The sequence below is a fragment of the Mustela nivalis genome (genome assembly GCF_964662115.1).
Source record: "Mustela nivalis genome assembly, chromosome: 18".
NCBI lineage: Eukaryota > Metazoa > Chordata > Mammalia > Carnivora > Mustelidae > Mustela > Mustela nivalis.
This window is the reverse complement of record NC_139037.1, coordinates 47,922,739-47,944,742: the sequence shown is the minus strand read 5'-3', so window position 1 is coordinate 47,944,742 and position 22,004 is coordinate 47,922,739. Positions and strand designations below refer to the sequence as shown.

At 45.4% G+C, this 22,004-nt stretch overlaps 1 protein-coding gene and 1 long non-coding RNA gene across 4 annotated transcripts in view; one reads left to right on the top strand and one right to left on the bottom strand.

Moving 5' to 3' along the window:
• Positions 1-6,855, bottom strand: part of PEG3 (paternally expressed 3) — a 50,620-nt gene extending 43,765 nt beyond the window's left edge. Inside the window, exons 1-2 of one of the 2 annotated variants that reach the window (XM_082709413.1) lie at positions 6,546-6,855; positions 2,938-3,033 (exon numbers count right to left, since the gene is read on the bottom strand). The gene's annotated coding sequence lies outside the window, so the exon portion shown is untranslated. The remainder of the gene's footprint in view (positions 1-2,937; positions 3,034-6,545) is intronic. The other variant, XM_082709414.1, reaches the window with a different exon arrangement.
• Positions 6,856-7,193: 338 nt separating this feature from the next.
• The window catches only part of LOC309852672, a 58,456-nt gene continuing 43,645 nt past the window's right edge, over positions 7,194-22,004 (top strand). The window contains exons 1-2 of one of the 2 annotated variants that reach the window (XR_014305336.1): positions 7,194-7,462; positions 8,642-8,739. This is a non-coding gene — a long non-coding RNA (uncharacterized lncRNA). Of the gene's footprint in view, positions 7,463-7,561; positions 7,668-8,641; positions 8,740-22,004 lie in introns of those variants that run through there. The other variant, XR_014305337.1, reaches the window with a different exon arrangement.

Here is a 22,004-nt window from a genome sequence, read left to right as displayed (position 1 = left end):
CTCCATTGGTTAAACCACTGCCTTCAGCTCAGGTCATGATCCCAGGGTCCTGGGATTGAGTCCCCACATTGGGCTTGTTGCTCGGCAGGGAGCCTGTTTCTCTCACCGCCTCTGCCTGCCACTCTGCCTGCTTGTCCGTTCTCTCTCTCTCTCTCTCTGACAAATAAATAAACAAATAAAATCTTTTTAAAAAATAAATAAATAAAAGCAAACAACTCTTTCACAAAAAATGCCCCTAAATTGAAATATTAAAATAATAGCTCCCTCAAACAATTAGCTATATTTAAGATTAAACCTAAACAAAGGGCAACCCTGTCAGAAATCAGAGTTTATAACAGGAAAATATGTCAAGTCTAGACAGTGCTAAAGTTTAGAACCACAGGAGTTCCTGTATGCCAAGAAGGCTCACCTGCCTACTCAATGTTCTGTTCACATGTTCCCATCCGGAGGGCACTGGGCATCTTCTCTCATTGGAGGCAAAAACATTCAGAAGTCAAGTTTTCACATGTTAATCAAAATACTTATCTAGAAAATAGGGGTTATTCACATACCTTTCCCTCAAATTGGTGTATCAGCCTGAAAGCCCTAATCCTGAACTGGCAACATCCTAGAGGCTTATTTATTTAATCATTCAACAAACAGGCAGGGAATATCAACTACATCCAGACACTTGCGGTACAACGAACAAGGAAACAGTCTCTGCCATCATGGGCCATACGGTCCATGGTGAAGCCCAATAATCACATATAACCACACAATGTGAGTGACGAGCAGTAAATGTCATGAAGATATACATGAACAACGGGAGAGTCTGACCTGGATTGGGGCTGAGAAAAGACAGCCGATGCCTAATTAATGGTGCGTATGAAGGTTAGGAGGCAGAGAGGAATCTGGAGAGCCACAGAACTGGAAACAGACAGGCATAAGACAAATGCTAGAAAGAGAAGTCAGACCATACAGGTCCTGTAGACCATTTAAAAACGAGATCCCCAGCAATCACACCCTCCAGCACATCCTCCTAGGGGCAACCAACACTCAAATCTCACCCAAGTCTCCTGAAAAATGGCACGATTTCCACACATACTCACATGTCAACACCTCAAATGTGACAGCAGGCCAGGCAGGCCTGGCTGGTTTTGCTAAAGGCCCATCACAAGATACATCTAAAGAGAACAAGAAAAGACCAATCAGGGGTGCCTAGGTAGCTCAGTCAGTTAAGTGCCTGTCTCTGGCTCTGACCCCATGATCCCAGGGTCCTGGAATTAAGCCCCCCATCAGGCTCTTGCTCTGTGGGAGCCAGCTTCTGTTTCTCTCTCTGCTATTCTCTACCCCTTGTGCTCTCTGGCTCTCTTTCTCTGTAAACTAACTAAATAAATAAAAATCTTACAAAAGAAAGAAAGAAAAAGACAATCATTGAGATAAAAGTAGAAAATGACTCAGAAAGCAGAAAAACAGCTGGAAATAAAGATTTTACAAATTCTGTATGTAATAGAAAATCCCATAGTATATTACCATCCAAAGGAGAAATATTTTATCCAAAAAAAATCCAAAGGAGAAATATTTGATGGAATGATGTCCAAGACACATTATTAAATGAAAAGCCAAGGAGTTGAATACTTTGTTAAGTTAAAAGGGAAACATATCTATATTTGCCACTATATACGCAGGATAACTTTTGAAAGACTATTCAGAAAACTAGTGACACTGGCTATCTACAGGACCAGAAACTGGTGGCTGGAGATTGCATGTGGGAAGGAAATTTTCACTACATACCCTTTTCTCCTTTTTAATTGCGAATCACACAAATATATTAATAATTAAAAGTTAAAGCAAACACATTAATATTAAATAAGACTTTAAAATGATATATATGAAAATTCAATGAAAAGGAACATTTTCAAAGAAAATAAAAATGACCAAAATTGACTACTAAAAGGATAGGGAAAAAAATTGGGAAAGATCTTCTTACAAAGAATACTATGTTAAAATGCTCTCCAATATATTTCAGTAACCCAGCAGAGGGATTTTCAACTCCATAAGATCTATATGATTAAAAACTAATCTTTTTTTTAAGATTTTATTTATTTATTTGACAGAGGGAAATCACAAGTAGACGGAGAGGCAGGCAGAGAGAGAGAGAGAAGCAGGCTCCCTGCCAAGCAGAGAGCCCGATGCGGGACTCGATCCCAGGACCCTGAGATCATGACCTGAGCCAAAGGCTGTGGCTTAACCCACTGAGCCACTCAGGCGCCCAATTAAAAACTAATCTTTATTTAACACTTCTTGGGCTCTCCATACTGCATCGAGCATTACATGTTTTGCAGCTCGTCCTTACAATAGGTGAGACAGGTGTCCTTATCTGTTTTATATACAAGGAGACTGAAGCTCACAGAGTCTCACTCAAAATTGCATACCTCATAAATGACTCCGAAGGTCAGGCTCTTCAACCACTATGCCATGTAATTCTATGCTAACACATTGGAAAAACTTAAAGAAATGCTATCATTTTCTAGGGAGGCAGCAATTACTTGAAATCTCAGTTTGACTGGAGTGTCTTTCAAATGCCCAAGAAACTAATTATTCTTAGTCTGCACAAATTGTTACAGGGCGTTAAAAAAAGGCAGAAGGCTTGCCAATTCCCTTAACTAAATTAGGAGAGTGGCTTTCAAGAACATTTTCTGACAAAAACAATCTGGGTACCACTTGGAAAAGTCTGGCAGTTCCCTGAGAGGTCAACCAGTTACCACAGGACCCAGCAATTCCATTTCTGGAGGAAATGAAGACGTATGTCCTCATGAGAACATACGTGAATTATCAGAACAGCCAAAAGGTAGAAACAACACAAATGCCCATCAGTGCTAAGTGGACAAATAAACTATGGTATATCCATACAACAAGAGTATTGGGGGGAAAAAAGAATGAAGCACTGATACATACCACAACACGGATCCATTTTGAAAACATTACACTTTGTGAAGGAGCCAGTCGGAAGAGCTCTCTTCCATTCATGTAAACTGTCCAGAACAGGCACACCTGTAGAGACAGAAAGTAGATTAATGGTTGCCCAGGGTTGGGGAAGAGAGGAATGGAGAGTGAGATTTCCCTTCAGGGTAATGCAAACGTTCTAAAATTGCTTGTGATGATGGTTGCACAATTCTGTGAATATACTAAATGCTACTGATTTGAACACTTTAAATGGGTAATTAGATCTAGATGAAGTTATTGGCAAATTTACGTATCTGGGTGTATTTTCCCAGTAATCATAATGAAACTAGAACTAATATATTTGTTTTACAGATGAGAAATCTTCAGCTCAGAGAGGATGTTATCTCCTCAAAGTCATAATCTGACCAGTTGAGAAAGCCAGATTTCAAACCTAGGTCTTTTTGTCTACACTGCTTTAAATTCCCAATACAATGATATGCAAATACAATGAAAATCTTCAAGAAATGGCCCCCTTTATGAGAAGTAAACTGGTGACTAATGGGTTCCTGAAGGCAATCTCCTAGGACCAAAAATTCCTATAATAATACTAAGCATTCCAAACCTAGAAGAAGATGGAAGGCTGCCCATTTAAAAACCTAGCAAATGGTTTTCAATCTCAAACGGGTCTTACATTAAGAGTGCCCTGGAGGATAATAAAAGTAATAGCTATCATTCATTAAATTCTTACAATGGGCAAAGCCTGGCACCAAGCTTTTATGTGCATTATGATGGCTAACCCACATCACAACTCTACGAAGTACATGCTAGTATTATCCAAGTTTTATGCATCAGAGGCAAGCCTTGAGAAGTTAGTTATCTCATCTCAGGTACATGCTAGTAGGTGGTAGTCAGGAATCAAACCCAAATTTGTGAGACGCCTGAACTCTCAACCACCACTGGGTACATGTCTAGGCTATTAAATTTGAAAGCCATAATGAAATATATCATTCTTGAAAGGAAGGCAGATAATAAAAATTTGGCAAATATCAAGGGAGTACTTTCTTGAAATATTTCTCTAAGCCCTTGCCTTTTTCTGGCAACTTTCTTCACACTTCCAAGGAACAAATAATTCCTCTGCTTTATAAACTGTACTTCAGTGAAATGAAAATCTTTCATTTTAACAACACAGCACAGGGATTTTCAACCCCAAATATATCGTATTGTGAAATAATAATTAGCTAATGCTAATTGAAAATTTATATGCACCAGGGATTTTTCTAAGTACTTTATAAATAAAGTGTTAGCTTATTTAATCTTTAGGACAACTGTTTGAAGTGGGTACAATTAAAATCTCTATTTTAGGGATGAGAAATAGGAGGGAGAGTGGCTGAGTGACCAGCTCAGAGTTACATGGCTAGTAAGTGGCCAGGATTTAAACTCAAGTTATCTAGTGTCAACCTCTACCACTTAATTCTATTCAACTAAGTCTCAGAAATGTGAGATAGCTAAAATGTGATCACTTGACTCCCAACACTAAGACCTTTCATATATATTATCTCAATTGAACAGCCCAAGGAGGGAGGTAGATTAGTATAATGCCTATCTGACTCCAGATCACACCACTAGTCACTGTGCCATGAAATCCTACGGCGGGGTCAGCAAACTACACCCAAATTCAGCCCTCTCTCTGGACAGACTACATACAATATAGTTGAATTAAAAAGTGGTTAAATAGCTGAAAAAATAATCAAATGAATAATCAAACACAAAAGTCACATGAAATCCAAATTTCAATGTCCATAAATAAAGTCTCATTGGACATAACCATACCCATATTTACATACTATCTATGGCTGCTTTCATACCACAATGGCGGACTTAAGTAATTTCAACACACATCAAATACCCCACAAAGCCTAAAATATTTACTATTTGGTCCTTTACAGAAAGGGTTTACTCAACCCCATTCTCTAGTATTAAATTTAAAACTCTTAGCAAAATGAAAGGGGAGAATATAAAAAATACGTCCCAAAAGGAAGAAAAAGCATGACTTTGAAGGGTGACTGGAGTAGGAATGGGAACTTCCTTCCAACTTTCAAGGAACATGTAATTTATCTGTTCCATAACATGTTCCAAGGCCCAAGAAACAGTGGAGGGCTTCCCAACTTCTTTTAATTAACTAGTTCACAGAGGTTTACAATCCCTAAGCTGTTTTAATTGGAAAGAATTCTGCATAATGAAAATAACAAAAGCTGATAGTTATGGAACTTTCTCTATGCTGCCAGGTTTAGTGTTAAGTCAAAGGTTTCCACTAATCCTCTCCACAAGAGAAGGTAGGTGCTATTGTTATCCATTTCTGAACATGAAATTGGAGCCTCAGGAGGTCAAGGACACTGCTCAAGTCACCAAAGTTGGTAAGGGCTCAGGCCTCTAACCCTTGTTTCTACCTTCAGGGTCTACACTCTTAAGAGCAAGCTATTTAATTTTAACCTAATAAATCTGCAAAGATTAAGGAAATGCACAATTTCCTGAGAAAATAAAAGTACCCAAACTATCAAAACAATACTGGTGGTTGGGGGGAGGTGGTTATAAACTTCCTATCAACTCCCAGGGAGCAAATAATTATAAGCCACAAAAGGGTCTTAGTCATAAAAAAAGAGTTTCTCAACGAACTTTATGCCTTAGCCCACGGGTGGGTTGCAGTAGCATCCATTTCTTGACCCACCACCCTTGCTATCCCAAAAAAAGAATCTGTAAAAGTTAATAAGAGCTAACATTCTAATCTGGGGTATGCACCAGTGCACGAAGACTTTCTATGCAGTAATTTCAGTCTAGTAACAATGATCTCCTGCAAACAGAGACGCAGAAAGATTGAGCGGCTGTCCAGAGTCTCTCCACCGACGAGTGAGAGGACCTGAATTTTTTTAATTTTATTTATTTATTTGACAGAGAGAGAGATCACAAGTAGGCAAAGAGGCAGGCAGAGAGAGAGGGGGAAGCAGGCTCCCTGCTGAGCAGAAAGCCTGATGCGGGGCTCGATCCCAGGATCCCGAGATCATGACCTGAGCTGAATGCAGAGGCTTAAGCCACTAAGCCACCCGGGAGCCCCCAAAGTCAGCATCTTTAATAATTTCCTAGGATTCCATGGTAATAAATCCGAATTAAATATGCTTGACCCAGGGAAAACAGAAATTGGCAAAACTGGTCCAGACTTTCAGGGGGGTTGGGGGGACGGTGTAGGTGCGGCCGCATTCCCACAATGTCTGAACAAGTCTTGACAGTCCGTCTCGACTCCCGCAGAGCAGTTCTGAACCAAAGCTACTCTCCTTGAAGGGAGGTGGGACTCCATGCCGGGTGAACGTTCGACACGTGACCAACACGTGGACCCCAAAAGCATTCTGCTAAGTACGAGAAGCCAGCAGCCAAAGACCACACATCGTACGACCCCATTCTCACCAGAGGCCCAGGAAAGGGACGTCTGAAGAGACATCAAGGACATGGGTGGCTGCTTGGGTGCTGGGACCCCTGCCGAGGGAGAGCACACCGGGGGCAACGCGGCCTTGGAGCCAGGATGCACAACTCCGACACCTGCTTCAAACACCACGGGGCTGTGCACTTACAGCGGCTGAGCTTCCGAGGACGGGCGCTCCCATCTTCAGGAAGCTGCTGTGGACACGGCAGCGGTGCTCCTCCGAGACCCCTGCCCGGGCGTGCTCTCCTGCGGGCGCACGGCCCTCCCCACAAATCCCGGGCTCAGAAAAGCGCGCCGCTCCCGACTGCCCGGAGGCCTTCCGGGAGCTGGCCACAACGACGGCGCAGGATCCCAGGCTGTGATGCCGGCCGGGGATGCCACAGGAGTCACGCGAGGGACGCGAAGCCCTCATCTGCAGGAGTCCTCGCGGCCAGAAGGAGAGGGAGACAGCGGCTGCCCAAGATGGCACCGCCCCCAGCCCGGCTGTCTGCGCAGGCGCCTGGCCCGGCCTTCGGGGTTAGGCTCTGGAGCCGGGCCTACAGAGTTCTGTGTATTTACCCAAGGCTGCAGAGAACAGTCGGTAGAAGCACGGCGTCGGTTTGCTAAGATCCTACCGACGCCGTGGGTCTGCTAAGGTCCTACCGTGGCTGGTCTTTAGGCCTTCCCCAGCTCCCCGCGGAGGACGGTGTGAGGCCCTGAAAACAAGCATTGGCGTGGTGGAGCGTGGGTACTGAGTGCGCAGGCGCACCTGGAGCCCCTGCGCAAGGGCGCCTGGGAGACCCGCCGTGGCGGGAGAGGGGCCTTGCAGTCGAGGACCTCGAGGGTGGCGCAGATGTACGGCCCTTCCCTGGCCTGAGGCACCCGGGGTAGGGCCTGCACTACGTGTTTACAGACCCGTTACCTGTGTCTGGTGCGGGAGGCAGCGTGTTGGCTAGCCCAGAAGTAAGCTCCGGTTTTAGAATTCCATCGGGGCACATGTTTACTGGATTGAATACGTTCTGGTGGAAAGAGAGCGGATTCCACCCGTCCTAGAACGACTGCCCCGGGGGCTGGCACTTGTCAGAGGTGAGCGTCCGCGGCGGCTGGCCCGGAAGGGACGTTCCGCGACGGCTTTTCAAAGGCGGGGCCGGAGCCCCTGAGGAGCGGCTGGCTGAATGGACGCGGAGCCACGGTCAGGGAGCAATCACCTAGGTGGGCCGACAAGATCAGCGCTTCGTCCGTCGCAGAGTAGCCTAGGGCGAGGAGGGGGCCACGGCTCCAGCAAACGCAGGTACCAGCCCACCCGCTTCCATCGCATTTCCCATAAATACCAGTCTTCTTGGCACTAGGTAGTCCCGTTGGGGTGCACTGCGGCCCCTGTATTTAATCCGGGGCCTTAGGGACAAGGCCGCGCGGTAAGGTAGGGAGGGAAGGGGCCTGCATTCCTCTTGGAGGAAGGAAAAAATGGCGTCTGGAATTTGTAGGTAATGGCTGGGCAGATCTGAAGACCATCCTGGAGATGCTTGAGGTTTCTAAAGCGCGGGGCCCTCTGCTAAGGGCTGTGTGCACGTCATCTTAACTGAAACCTCCCGTGCAGTGGGGTAACCATCTCACTTTACAAATGAGGGAAGAGGCTCAGAGATGCAGTCACTTGTCCAAGCTCCCGATTTTATTCCGTCGCCCCAAGAATATTTACTGAGAACTGTGTACTGATTCTGCTTTTCGATTCCAAACACACAGTCAGCCTCTGGAGCTGGAAAGTTCCAGTCCCCGCCCGCTCCTCAACCTCCCTCCTTTTCCCCACTCCAGCTGCAGTTTCCATGGTAACAGACTGAACCTGCCTCTATAGCTAACAAGAGCTAAGCGCTCTTGAGGGGGAACAAGCCAGAACCATTGACGTCATCCTCGCTGACTGGGGGATGGGGAGGACTGCCTGAAGCCCTAAAACCTCCTCCATCAGTGGTTGATGCAAGACTTTTCTGTGTGTTAAAAGCTGTTGTTGAGAGGGGGTCTCGGCAGGAAAACAAAATGTCGACCGTGTGAACCTCTGCAGAGTCCACAAAGTCATAGGTTTCCGGTTCAGAAGCTGCCGCAATCCGCAGTTACATTAACATTATGCATATTCACCACTTACTGATTCACTTAGTCTATCATTCAGAAATTGTAATTGGACAGGTGGTGGCATTCTGTGTGTCAGACAGTGCTAGATCCTAGAGACATAATTGCTGTTCAGACATTCAGGGTCTCTACCTTTCTGTTCCTTAGAGCCCAGCAGCAGAGACGTGTCCTTATTCATTCATTCTTCAGTGTATTCTGAGAGACTGGGTGTGTGAGACCTACACTGGAATCTGGAGGATACGGAGGTGAGTTTTGAAAACCAAACACTCTGCTGCATGGAAATGCTTTTGGTATGGATCAAGGTCAGTTGTTGAACAGAGAATCACAAACATAGCGAGTATTTACTGAGTACCTGCTATGGTCTCAGGAACTGTTGTAGGCAAAGGAACTACAGCAGTGAGCAAAACAGACCTGGTATCAGTTCTTATGGAGCTTACATTCTGGTGGAAAGAGAGAAAAAATATGTAAATGAATCAGTGTCCTTTCTTAACAACAAATAGTATATTCAACTTACATTAACTTAAAGAATTTTTTGGCCGAATTAATTGAAAATGCCAGAGGCATAGTTGGTCTAATCAATATTTGTAAACATGATTTATATTATTGCAGACATCCGTAGTTTTTCTGCCTAGTACTCTGCCCCTGCTTCTTGCTACAGCCCTCTATTGTATGGGGAACTGGTGAGTATCCGACCCAGCCTTGGGAGGTCAACTCTGTTCCTGGTTGTTCCCATAGTGATTTTGGTTCAGGGATGAGCACATGACTCCAGATGAGCCTCTTGGAGAATTACTTGGTATTTTTCCCTGGGGGCTATGAAGAATGACATTCTCTTTGTTCGGTGCTCAGCTGGTGGGAAGTGTGCCTGAGCTAGGACGGTCTTGTCTGCCTACCAGCGAATAAAGCCAGAGCTAGAGCCCCCTACTCTTTCTCCTGCTGCTTAGGTTAGATAGTGTACCTAAAGCACTTAGTGCAAAGTAAGCTCTCAGTAAACATTAACCAGTTTTGTTAGTGATTTACAAAGGGAGCAGTGGGAAGAAATCCTTTGTAGGGACTGGGAGACTATGGGTTTGTTGACCACTTCAAAGTCCATGTGAATCAGGAGGTTTCTTGGAGGAGGACATGGAATGAAAACAAATGGAGGTACACAGTGTAGAAGAATGTGTCCTCCAGGCCACAGTGAAGTTTGATGAGCTGTCCCGGATTCACTGCAGAACGTAATTCCCTGGATTCAGAATGCTTGGACAAACCCATTCAAACTTCCACTGACGTGGTCCTAATACATCCGGGTCGCTATAACGGACTATCATAAATTAGATGGCCTATAAATGACAGATATTTCTTTCTCACAGTTCTGGAGGCTAGGAAGTCCAAGATCATGGTGGTGGCAAATTTGGTGCCTGGTGAAGGGCAAGTTGGAGGGGGATGCAGTTTGACTCCCAGTAGCAAGTGTACCACCCTCTTTTCTGGTTCCCCTGCTTCTACTTCTCTTTCCTTCCATTCATTCCCCAACCTAGGCCAGGGTGACCTTTCTAAAATGGAGACAGGATCAGAGGCATGCTGTGAGTTTTGGGACTCATCTGGACCCGTTTCTTCCTGTATTTCAGGAAAAAGAACTATCTCGGTCCCCCTCTGCCTTCTTTCTGGGTGATAAACATGGAAGCCTTGAGAAGGCTAGAGCTGGGTGGGTGAGTCAGGATGTTTTAAGTCAATGCTTGTTCTTACCTGTTTCCTTTCTCCTCCTCTGGCTTTTCTTTCTCAAGGACCCAGTTTTTCTTGGAGAGGAGAGAACAAGGGAAGAGGGGAGGAGATATATTCCCAACACTATCTGAGTTGGCCTTTTTCTTCTTCAGGTAGGGCCAGCGTAGAGGGTGTAATGGCAACCCCCAGAAAGGTTCCTTGTCATCTAAATCCACAGAACCTGCGAATGGGTTCCTTATTTGAAAAAAGGGTTTGCTGATGTGATTAAGAGTTTTGACATGCAATCGTTATGGATTGCTCGAATGCACCCTAAATCCAATGACAAGTGTCCTTCTGGGAGTGAGGCAGAGAGTTTAGGTAGAAGAGAAGGTGGAGGCAGGTACATCCAGGCGGCAATTTGACAGGGGCATGACTCTCACTGCCCCCGATTCAGACCTTTGGGAATCGGTCATCCCCGCAATGTTGGATATGATGGGGGAAATAGTTGGTTTGCATCCCTGCCCTGCCCAGGGCATGCTGCTTCACCCTGGCCCAGAGGGGAGGAGGAAACTAGCAGCTAGTGGGCTGCTGATTGCACTGACAGGTCATGAGGGGGACCTTGGAAAGAAGGGAGAAGCATTATATTTTCCGGCCTTTGAGGCACACTTTTCCAGTGTTTTGGACAACTTTCCTTTTGCACTGTCCCCGCAAACCACGCAGCCAGGCCTGCTTTTAGGAGTTAGTGTCTTTCCTCCCAGAGGGTTGATGCAAGCAGTTCTGCCTCATCCTAGAGCTCCCCCTCCCAGAAACGTCCACTTAAACATGATCCTGGTCTTGCAGAGGACTCGCCATCCACCGGCACCAAAGCGCGGCTCTGCTAGGAGGCCAGGGCAGAAACTTGGCTGTTGCCCTTGGTCAGTCTCCTCTGCACACCTGGTATATCCCATCAGTCACCAGCCCTGCCAACTCTGCCTCCTGAAATAGCTCTTTCTGCAGGCCTGAGCTCATTGTTTCCAACACGGTGAAGACCACTTCTACCACGTGGTGGTTGCTACAATCAAGTACTAACTCTCCCTCATTTTTACCCCCTTTGAATCCATTCTCCATGCCTTTTAAAAATGCGAATCAGACTGTCATACCTCTACCTAAAATCCTCCAAATGATTCCCACAGTTCTTTGACTAAACACCCAACTCCCTACCAAAGCCCTTGTGGAGTGGAGACTCCCGAGTTCTGTCCGGAAGGTCCGAGGAGTGGCAGTTGGCTTAGAAAACGGAATGTGTCTGGAAGCTACTTTTGCATCATCTTATGAGCAATGTGCATCAAAAGCAATGTTCATCAATATGTACTTGCATTTTGTATGTGTGTTGCGTGTGTGTGTGTGTGTGTGTATACATACCCTGATGGAGGTACAGAGGGGTGACAAATAATAACAGTAAAAATATTCCCACTCTGTTATGGTTTCATTCAGGATGTATTTTTGGAGTTTTGGAATTTAGTGCAAAGGACAATAATCAGGCCATTTCTCTTTACTTTCGTTGAGAAAAGGATTCAAGACACTAAACTGTTTTCTTAGGATATAAAGGGGAATAGACTGTCAGCCCCTGAAAATGGGGCTAACACTGGTGAACACAAGGATCCAGGGATAATTGGCGGGAAAGACTATTCTCAGGGACATCTTTTTCGGTTTGGAAATGTGGCTGGAACATTGGACATGTGCCCGTTCTAAGAAAATCTTCCATCCCCTCTCTTCCACACCCACACAACCCATAGACTGTGTCGCATGCATTGCTGGGTCTCTGCCTGGCATTTGGCTCAGAAGTCAAAGGAACATTCTGAGGTGGGGCATTGGCGGAAGGCCCCTGTGGACACTCAGCCTGTGTGAACTTTCTGAAGCTCCCTTTCCTCAGGGAGGACAAGCCTCTGCCAGAATGTTCCCTCTTGCCTGTCTCCAAAGTTCTCTACCTGTGCAAAGGTTGACTGTCTCTCACTATCTCAAAATCTCTCAGCTGCATCCTTCTGTACCTGTTCCATCTCTGCGTCTGCATTGCCACCACGTCTCTCTGGACAATTGTCTCCTAAATGTTCTCCCTCTTCTCTCAGGTCACCTTCTGCCCATTCCACACAGCAGCTGGAGCGGCTTCCATTGCCCACCAATCAGTTCCAAGCCCCTCAACCTGGCTCACATGAACACCTCTGACTGGGTGCTCTTGGTCCCAGACTTTGGCTTCAGCTTCATACTTATCTCATAGCTCCCCACGCCTCAGCTGTGATGATTTTCCTCCCTGTTCTCTGTGGAGCCCCCGTTCTCTCTCAAGATTTGCCTGTGCTCATTGCCCATCCTTCGTGCCTCACCCTCTATTTTGTGCTATCCATGTTTCTAGCTTCTGTAAATGACATGCTTTAATATCTGCCCTACAGGCTGACATGGACACACCTTTTCTGCACAACCCAGCAGTACCTGCTGTCACCTTGCTTGGCCTCCTGCCTCCTCCTTTGCACCACCCACCACCCACAGGAGAAGCCCTCTTTCTGGGTGCATGCTTCTCAGATGCAAATTCATCAATCCAGAGTCTACACATGCCTCACCCTTACCTGCCTTTCACACTCTGGACCATCTCCTGCTCTACTCGCCCCAGAGCCAGGTACTAGAGGACTAGGGACATCCCCTAAGTTCCAGAGCCCACTGAGATTATTCAAACTAGCCAATCCCAGCCTGGTTTACTCCACCTCATCTGTTCCTTCTCTCAGAAACCACAGTAAAGAATCTTACCCATGGTTTCCCCCTCCTCTCTCTGCCTCCTGACTGGCCCGGGTAGACCTGCATAGTGTGGTGGACCCTTCTCGGGAATTATGAGTAAAAAACAGTCCTTTTAATGACAGTCATGTTCGGATCTGTTGGCCTTGCTATACGTTAAATTTTCTAATAATACACTATATTTTAGAACACATTCTCCTCAGTTCCTTCTAAATAGGTTTCCATTCACCCTACACTCCTGAAATTATTCTGCTCAGAACTTACTCTGTTGTTAAATCCCATGTTCATGTCTCTGTCCTCATGTTATATGGCTTTACTGTGGCCATCAACAGAAATGACCTCTTTGTCCTTCTTAAAAACACTTTGTTCTACCGCCTTCTTTGAACCCCTGTTCTCTTGGTTTCCTGGCCCCACCTCATTCCAGCTCCCCCTCTTCTGCTTTTATCAAAGCTGAAGTTGTGCACATGCTTTGACCAGGCCATTCTCATTCAAGGAGCCTAGATCCAGCATTTGCTGCTAAGAACATGTCATGTTCTTGGGCCCCAGGATATGTATTGATGAGCAACTCAGGTCATGTTACTCTTTTCACTGGGCTGACAGTCTTGTGGGGCCAGAGTCCTCAAACGAGTTGAGAGTAAGGAAGTTCCCACAAGTTTGGGAAAAGATGCACTGGTCCCCAGCCAGGGAAACAAACAGCTAGCGGAATCAGTTTTAAACCCATTCAACCGATCAATGACAACGCTCCTCAGAGAATGCACTTTTTGCAAGCCAGACAATCAGTGTCAGCACTTTGCTTTGGAAAGTCAGCCACTGAAAGAGCCCATCAAGGATGGACTCACTCCGGTAAACACGCCTCTGAGCGCCAACCAATCAACAGGGGTCTCACTTGAGAGGCGACAGTTCTACCGATGACGTCAGCCTGTTTGTGTCCCGGAAGGCCTGCCAACCCCTTAACTCCAGATTCTGTATAAAATCAGTCCTTCTGCACAGAGATGACCCAGCTAGTATCCCTCTCCCTTCCCATGGTAAAGAATCAGTTCAGCCTTGTCCTTTGATTTCAGGTACTGAGTGGTGTTAGTCTTTGAGGGCTGCTATAACACGGCACATAGCATTACAATAGAAATTTATTGTTGCCCAGTTCTGCAGACCAGAAGTCCAAGATCAAGGTGTCTGAGGGGTTGGTCTCTCTTGAGTACTCCTTTCTCTTTGGCTTATAGACAGTTGTCTTCCCGCTTTGTCTTCACAAGGGCTTTTCTCTATCCCCCATACATATACAAATGACCTCTCCTTACAAGGACGCTGGGCCGATTGGATAGGGCCCACTCTAATGACCTCATTTTACCTTAACTATCTCTCCAAAGGTCCTGTCTCCAAATAGTTTCATTCTGAGGTAGGGTAGTTAGGACTTCAACACATGAATTTGGGAGGGGTATATAATTCATCCCATCACAGAATAGTACTCTCATTGCATTTTGACAAAGTAAATGCAGAGCTCCGTATATAATTACAGATTATTCCTGCATTTCTGAGTTTTCCGCACGTTCCTGAGAATGTGTCTCCTTCCTCCAATGTCCTTATTATCCCTGGTTTTTGGTCACATGCCACGAGTTCTCCACAGGAGCAAAATCCACATAAATTCTCTATATTCTGGATTGCCCATTTATTGTTTGCCTGCCTCTCCTATGTGGGACAACATCAACTTGGGGAATTTAGTGTTCCTCAAGTAGAGGTAGAGTGGAGAATAGTGAACCTAGGGATAAATCATGCTGTGACTTTTGTCTCTGGGTGTTAATTAGTCCCAAAGAGTTGGTGCCATTTCTCCCTAGGTGTCCCATGCTCCCACTTGGAAGGTAAACACCTACATGGTGAATTGGACAGAGCTAGGACCACTGCTCTCCACTTCTCACTGCCTCAGGGTCTAGGCTGGATGAGCAAGTCTCCTTAAGTTTAAGAAGGCACCAAAAAAATCAGTGCTCAAGATAAATAATATTTGAACACAATGTTTTAAAGAACCATAATGAATGCAAAACAATCCATGATGAATGGTACTAACATTTTGTTTAAGATTCTATTTATTTACTTGAGAGAGAGAGTAAGAGAGAGCATGAGAAGGGAGAGGGTCAGAGGGAGAAGCCAACTCCCCGCTGACCAGGGAGCCCAATGTAGGACTCAATCCCTGGACTCCAGAATCAAGTCCTGAGCCGAAGGCAATCGTCCAACCAACCAAGCCACCTAGGCACCAACATTTTAAACGAAGCCAGTCAGTATTGCTAATTTTTCCTTTTCCCTCAAGCTCTGACATGATGTGTCAGGGCCCTGTGACTCATCTTGTCTTTAGAATTAACAAATTTAAATTAGATTTTTAAATCACAAATCAAAAGTCTTAATTAAATTAAACATTCAAATCTAAAATTTAAATGAGATAAAAAATTTCAATCCTAAAATTTGAGTGAAATTAAGATTTTAAAAATCTAAAAGTTTGATATTTTGGGCACCTGGGTGGCTCTGGTCATTATCTCAGGTTCCTGAGATCAAGCCCCCAGATGGGCTTCCTGCTAAGGGGGAGTTCTGCTTCTCTCTCTCCCTCTGCACCCCTCCGCCCCTCCTCCCCCCCTGCACTCGCTTGCATGCTTTCTCTCAAATAAATACATAAAGTCTTTTTAAAAATAAAAAAAAGGGGCACCCGGGTGGCTCAGTGGGTTAAAGCCTCTCCCTTTGGCTCAGGTCGTGATCCCCAGGTTCTGGGATCGAGCCCCGCATCAGGCTCTCTGCTCAGCAGTGAGTCTGCTTCCCCCCTCTCTTTTTCTGTCTGCCTCTCTGCCTACTTGTGATCTCTGTCTGTCAAATAAATAAATAAAATCTTTAAAAAATAATAATAAAAATAAAAAGTAAAAGTTTGGTATTTTGTTCACCATGTGTTCTTTTGGATTCATTTTGATTTTTCAAAAAACAATCCACCGGGCGCCTGGGTGGCTCAGTGGGTTGAGCCGCTGGCCTTTGGCTCAGGTCATGATCTCAGGGTCCTGGGATCGAGCCCCGCATCGGGCTCTCTGCTTAGCAGGGAGCCTGCTTCCTCCTCTCTCTCTCTACCTGTCTCTCTGCCTACTTGTGATCTCTCTCTGTCAAATAAATAAATAAAATCTTAAAACAAACAAACAAACAATCCACTGAAGTGTTCTTTATCTCCACTCAGGAGCTTCTGACATGCCCTTAAATTTTGCATGTCCGGGGAATGCCTCACTCACCTCACCCTGATCCTGGCTTTGTTCATGCTTTCCCATGGCCTCCTTCTTCTCCAGCCCAGCCCTCTGACAAGAGTTCTAGAAGCTGACTTCTGGGCTTTCTTGCTTGGAAGGCGTTTAGCACCTACAGTGCAGCAAAGCTTATAAGAAATCCAACCAGGTGGGGCGCCTGGGTGGCTCAGTGGGTTAAAGCCTCTGCCTTCAGCTCAGGTCATGATCCCAGGGTCCTGGGATTGAGCCCTGCATTGGGCTCTCTGCTCAGTGGGGAGTCTGCTTCTCCCTCTCTCTCTGCCTGCCTCTCTGTCTACTAATAAAATCTTAAAAAAAAAAAAAAAAGAAAGAAAAGAAAAAGAAAGAAAGAAACCCAACCAGGTGTTCTTTGGACAGGACCTTCTTTTTATAGCAATTCCCAGCTTGGCAACTGGGCCATCATCCACCTAGTTTCCAAGCCACAGAGCCAGGAACGATTCCTGACTACCCCTCACACCTCCCGCTCAGGGGCTGCACCTTCAAACACACTTTCTTCCATCTGACCTCCTCCCCTCTACTTCTCTCTCAGCTTTCCCATTCTCTTCCTCCCCAGCACTGCTCACCCTTTGTCAACTCTTTTTTCTTTAATACTTTTTTCCCCCAGTTTTGTTGAGATATGTTGAAAATCCCAAGACTCAACCAAAAAAACCTCTTAGATCAATGACGTTAATAAAATTGCAGGATACAGAATCATCATATAAAAATCAGTGGCAATTCTGTACTCTACTGAGGAATAATCTGAGAAAGAAAGAAAACAATCACATTTATGATAGCTTTAAAACCAATAAAATACTTAGGAATACATTTAACCAGGGAGGTGAAAGATCTCTGTGCTGAAAACTCTAAGACACTAGTAAAGGAAATTGAAGACACAAATAAATGGAAATAATGCTGTGTCCATGGATTGGTACAATTAATCTTGTAGAAATGTCCATACAACCCAAAGCAATCCACAGATTGAATGCAATCCTTCTGTCAACTCTTGCCTCCTCAATAAGGCTTATCCTGCCCTCCCCACTTAAAAATGCGACACCTTTTCCCTTCCACAAATACCCCTTCCTTGACCTGCCTGGATTCAGACTTTCTGATGAGGCCCCCCAGCCTCAGGCTCTGTGTTTAGCCTGGGCCAGTTCGGCAAAAATTCCCTGCGGACAGTCTTACCACTTTCAGCCTCTTGTCACCGGGTTTGCCTTCAGCAAGAGTTTCCTCTCCCTCTGCCCCATCCCCTGCTCACACTCAAATAAATAAATAAATAAATAAAATCTTTTAAAAAAAATTTTTAAAAATTAACCTACTTCTTAAATATTTCTCACCCACTGATGTCCACCTTACTCCTTGGCCATAAATTTCTGCTTTTCCTTATTGTATTTAGAGGTGATCCTTCCCTACTGTGAAACCCCATTGTGATAGCTCTCTTGAATAAAGTCTTCTTTACCATCTTGGACAGGTGTTGTGAAAGGATGAATGGAGGTATCGCCTATGGTGGTAACCATCCTGCAACATATAAGAGTGTCAGATCAACACATTGCACACCTTACACTCACACGTTTTATGTCACTTACATCTCAGTAAAGCTGGAAAAAAAGTGTCATGAGTAAGTTTTTCTCTAACACTGCCTAGCATTCTGTACCCTCTTTAACGTGATTGCATATCACTTCCCAGAACACTGTATAATTTCCTTAATGATTCTCTTTATCTTTTCTGGCTGTCCTCTCCTGCTCTTGTTAGAACAGTGATATTCAGCTTGAGGCAATGTTACACCCACAGGACATTTGACAGTGTCTGGAGTTGTCTGGGGGTTGTCATAACTGAGGGGGAGGGGTGTCATAGGCGTCTAGTGGGCAGAGACTAGGGATGCTGCTAAACCAGAGCAGACCCCTACAACAAAAATTATCTGGCCCAGAGTGTCAGTCCTGCCAGGTTGAGAAAACCTGCACTAAGCCTGGGCTCCGGTGAGGGCAGAAATTTTGGTGTGTTTTGTTCACTGAGTCAGAACAGTGCAAGGACAACATTCTCCATTAGTGAATTGCCTCCCTCAAGGCCTCCCTGCCTCCATGTTGCCTCCTTCCAACCCTCTCTTCAACAGCAGCTAGGATGTCCTGGTGCAGACTGGGACAGGAACATGCCAGGAGTTCCCAAGTAATTCCAGCCTAGGTGGCTTGGCAACAGGAAGCTGGCCCCTTTTGTGACCCAGAGAATGGAGTGGCGGCCCTGGCTCACACTTCCAGAAAAGACTGATTCTTGCCCATTTCCAATCTCATTTCCCCAAATGGGCCTCCTGGAGGGCCCACTCCTTCCTCAGGAAGGGAGTTGAGGGGAAGTAAAGGAGTGGAAATGGCCCTGCGCTACTTCCCAAACCCACCCTGTCTTATCTGGTCTTCCTCTGCTGTGAGGAACTAATTTTTTTGTTCTCGGGTAGTAAAATCTTGGCTGGGTCATTAGCCTACACATCTCCTGGGAAGGGAAATGCTTATTATAGTTACAAGGCAGAAGCAGAGATATCAACGCAACCCTCCCCCTAATCACAGTCCCCATATACCAGCAGCCGCAAAGTCCTGTCCATGATGCCTCAGAAGCACGTCCTTCTTCAGACAAGATCTCTTCACCTCCTCTGCTGGCCCCCGGACCTCTCCCACCCTCAGCCTTCCCTGTGATACTCCATTGGTCTCCTGATGGTATCCCTGCTTCCATTCCTGCTCACCCTCCAACGGATTCCCCACACAAATAAGATTTTACCACTCCCTTACTTCAAACCAACTGCCACCACCACCCCCACAACTGCTATTAGAAAAAGAATTGAAGCCCCTTTATTAAAAACCACTGGGGGACACCTGGGTGGCTCAGTTGGTTGGACGACTGCCTTCGGCTCAGGTCATGATCCTGGAGTTCCCGGATCGAGTCCCGCATCGGGCTCCCAGCTCCATGGGGAGTCTGCTTCTCTCTCTGACCTTCTCCTCATTCATGCTCTCTCTCGCTGTCTCTCTCTCAAGTAAATAAATAAAATCTTAAAATAAATAAATAAATAAATAAATAAAATAAAAAAATAAAAACCACTGGGCATGTAAGCAGTGGGAGCTCTAGAATTTCTACTTGGAGGATTCAGGGGAATAATTTACTTACATAGTCTGGGGTGAGGAGAGGCAATTCCACTCTCCTTGAAGCTGTGTTTGTACATTTTTTTCCGACTACGATGCAGTATAACTCTGTGTGAAAATGATGGCAGCTGTGAATACTGTGGGGGCTGCGGCTAGGGGCCATGTGTGTGTTTAGGTAACTAGCGCACTGGGTTTCTCAACGTTGGCGCTACCAACATTGACATCTGATTATCCTTCAGTGTGTGTGTGTGTGTGTGTGTGTGTGTGTAGCTGTCCTCTGGATATCAGAAGTTGAGCGACATGCCCAGCCTCCACCCATTAGATGCCAGGAGCACTGCCCACCCCCAGTCAATGTGACCAAACTTTCCTCTAGACATTGATCACCAGGATCTCTGGGGGGTCCAGGTTGCACCCCCCTACACCAGCTGAGAACCAATACTATTGAGTGAGATACTAAAGGAGTGAAAGAGACATTTTTTATTGCTTTATAGTAAAACGTGGCTTTTATTCAGCTCAAGAAGCATCCTCTATAGATCTGCTTTGGTGAGGTGATAGGAAATGCACTCAGAGCTGCAAAGCACAAGAGACGATCAGTATCCTGAGTGTTAGGGGACACTCACTAAAACCAGGAACCAGGGATATATTTGAAAAACGGACAGTGGTCTTTTACCTTCCTCCATTTCAGAAATGGGCATTCTCCGGAATGTGTGCACAGTGTGCACTTCCAAGAAAACGGGTCCCTTCACTGATGCACATGGAGCTCAGCCTCCAGCAGGTGTTCAGCTCATAGATCTGGATGATTCCCGGAAAGCTGTTGACTTGAAATTTTCATCTGGACACTGGGCCTTGTGTTAATGTTCTGATGAGATTTCCAGATGTAAATTTCTCTCCTAACTGCCATCTTTTTCCTATCCATGCCATTAACATCACTTCCAGGTTTTTCCACTTCTCTCCATCCCCCTTGTCCTACTCTAAAGCCAGCTGCCATCTTCTGCCAGTGATGGCTTCTGTGGATTCCTACGCAGCAGCTTCTCTCATCCCTCACAGCCATTCTCCAAAGTGCAGTCAGACAAATGTGAAAACACAGATCGTTCTCTCCCAGCTTGGAACCCTTCCATAGCACACCTCTGCTCCAACACATCACACCATTGGGATAGCTACATCGACACAAAACAAAACAGACATCAGTATGGGCAAAGATATGGAGAAATTGGAATCCTTATGTCAAAAAGACAGGACTTTATCATGCAACTTATATGGAGTACTTACAGTTGTCACATTCATAGAGACAGGAAGTAGAATGATGGTTGCTGCAGCCTGGGGAGGGAAGAATGAGGCATTATCGTTTAATGGGGACAGACTTTGAGTTATATAAGATGAGAAGAGTTTAGAGATGGATGGTGGTGATGTGTACACTACATTATGAATGTATTTAATATCAGTGAACTATACAAACAGCTAAGATAGTAGCTTTTGCTATGTGTATTTTACCACAATAAAAAAAATGAGAAATAGGAGAAGAAAGATCTAGCCTTCAGTCATCTGAAGGCTTGACTGGGGCGGGAAGATCCACTTCCAGGATGACTTGCTCAAGTGCCTGGCAAGTAGAGTGCTGGCTCTTGTCTAGAAACCCCAGTCCCTCCCCTATATGTCACCCTTACAGGACCGTCTGAGTGTCTTTAACAACCAGGGTCCATCTCATCCAAGAAGGAACAAGGCAAAAATTACAGTATCTTTTATTATCTAGCCTGAGCAGGCACACACTGTCACTTCTGCAGTATGCTGTTGGTGACACAGGTCACCGTCCCTGCTCAGTGTGGGAGCGCCTTCACAAAGTAGTAGGGATCACTGAGCACCGTCCTGGAGGCTGGCTACTGCAATCTGTAATGGCAAAAGAGGGGTATGAAAGTTATTCTTGGAAGAGGATTCTTTCCCAAAGCCTCCAGATAAGAGCATACCCCATCCTACACCTTGATTTTGGTCTCCTGAGATCCTAAACAAAGAACCCAGTAGAGCCTAGACTTCAGACCTATAGAATTTTAAGCCACTAAATTTGTGGTAATTTGTTACACGATAATAGAACACTAATACAGGGCACCTGGGTGGCTCAGTGGGTTAAGCTGCTGCCTTCGGCTCAGGTCATGATCTCAGGGTCCTGGGATCGAGTCCCGCATCGGGCTCTCTGCTCAGCGGGGAGCCTGCTTCCCTCTCTCTCTCTGCCTGCCTCTCCGTCTACTTGTGATTTCTCTCTGTCAAATAAATAAATAAAATCTTAAAAAAAATAAAAATAAAGAACACTAATACAGAGTTATTGTCAGAATGGACCATGGACTGTAAATTATACAAGGAGGAACATGAAGTCAGGTGTAGCAGACTGAGCGTGCTAATAGTGTCACAGAATCGTGTGAGTGTTGGGGGAAGGGGGAACACTGAAAGGACAGGAGCTAGTGATGAAAACAAAGACTGTTTGATATCAAGATTTCAGAAATGATGCAGTTTCTGATAATGACAAAGTCTAGATGGGTAGGTAGGTAGAAGGACACAGGGAGGGAGGGAAGGAAGGAAGAAGGAAGGAAAAGGATGGATGGATAGATAGAAAGAAGGATGGATGGATGGATGGATGAATGAGTGAATGGGGGTGGGTGGCTGAATGGATGAACGGATAGATAGATAGATAGATAGATAGATAAATAGATAGACGTCTATGGA